Raw genomic sequence first — 1,700 nt, 5'->3', positions numbered from 1 at the left:
ATAGATAAATTGGATTTCATCAATATTAAAAAAAAACTGTCATGTCAAAGGATATTATCCAGAAAATGAAAAGACAGCCTACCTTATGGGAGAAAATATTATCAAATCATCTATCTTTTAAGGGTCTACTATTTAGAGGCTTTACAGAACTTTTATAACTCAATAACAGAGAGACAAGCAATGCATTTTTAAAATATTTTTTCTTTATTAGAGAAGTTGTTTATAGAACAATCACATATGAAATACAGGATTCCCATACACAATTCCACCAACAACAGCATTCATTGGCATGGAACATTTGTTACAATTGATGATAGCACATTTTTATCATTGTACTATTAACTATAGTCCAGGGTTTAACTTAAGGTTCACACACAAAAAATGGGACACTTCATGAATTTGCATGTCATCCTTGCACAGGGGCCATGCTAATTTTCTCCATATCATTCCAATTTTAGTTATATGTCCTGTCGAAGCAAACACAACAATGCAATTTTTAAACATGCAAAATAGAATAGACATTCATCCAAAGAAGATATACAAATGGAGTGCAAGCACATGAAAAGATACTTGACATTATTCGTCTTTAGGGAAATGCAAATCAAAACCCATTGAGATATCCACTTCACACCCATGAGGATATAATTAAATTTTAATTTCATTAAGTTAAAATTTTAAAAAAAGTAACAAGTGTACATTGCTGTTGGGGATGTAAAATGGTTCAGTCACTATGGAAAACAGTTTGGCAATTCCTCAAAAAGCTAAATATAGAGTTACCATATGACCTGGAATTCCACTCCTAAGTATATATACCCAAGAAAGTTGAAAATAGGTCCTGAAACAGGTACATGTAACACACATGCTTATAATAGCACTATTCCCAATAGCCGAAAAATGGAAACAACCCAAGTGTCCATCAGTGTTTGAATGGTTAAACGAATTATGGTATATCCATACAATGGAATATTTTTCAGCAATAAAAAGAATGAAGTGCAGATACATGCTGTAACATTGATGTCAAATACATTATGCTAAGTGAAAGAAGGCAGGCACAAAACAGGACCTATTATATGATTCCATTATAAAAAGTATCCAGAATAGACAAATCCATAGAGATAGAAACCAGCTTGCTGGTTGCCAGGGGCGGCTTGGTGGATGGGGGAATGGGAGCAGCTGCTTAATGGGCAGGGGCTTTACTTTCAGGGTGCTGAAAGTATTTTGGAACTAGGTAGAGGTAGCGCTTGCATGGCATTTTGGACAAACTAAATACTACTGAATTTTCACTTTAAAATGGCCAATTTTTAGTTATGGGAACTTGATCCCAATTTTTTTTAAAAAAAGTACAATCTGGCTATTCTCCTCCTAGGTATGTATCAAAAGAAAATGTTGCACATATACACCAGGAGACATATACAAGAATATTCAGAGCTACAAAAGGCTGGAAACAATTAAAATACTAATAGTGGATGTTTATATCTTGGTATATTCCTGAAATTCTATATTATAAAGTAGATAAAACAAATAGGGTACAGCAACAATCAACAAGATAGATGAGTCTTAGTAACTGAATTTAAGAAAGCAAATCCCAGAAGATTTCACAGAGCATGATACTCATTTTATAAACTTAAACACAACTAAAAGAAAACATTACATTTTAAGAATATTTATATATGCACATATATTTACTTAATATATAACTA

The 1,700-nt window shown here is 32.5% G+C and overlaps 1 non-coding gene across 1 annotated transcript; it reads right to left on the bottom strand.

Annotated features, from left to right (window-relative positions):
* Window positions 1–375: 375 nt before the first annotated feature.
* On the bottom strand, window positions 376–481 carry LOC119511928. Its single transcript, XR_005212274.1, has one exon. It is a non-coding gene; the product is annotated as a U6 spliceosomal RNA (small nuclear RNA).
* Between the last annotated feature and the right edge of the window lie 1,219 nt (window positions 482–1,700).

Source organism: Choloepus didactylus, chromosome 16 (genome assembly GCF_015220235.1).
Source record: "Choloepus didactylus isolate mChoDid1 chromosome 16, mChoDid1.pri, whole genome shotgun sequence".
In the NCBI taxonomy this organism is placed as follows: domain Eukaryota; kingdom Metazoa; phylum Chordata; class Mammalia; order Pilosa; family Megalonychidae; genus Choloepus; species Choloepus didactylus.
The sequence above is the reverse complement of the archived record's forward strand: the minus strand, read 5'-3'. Positions and strand labels throughout refer to the sequence as shown.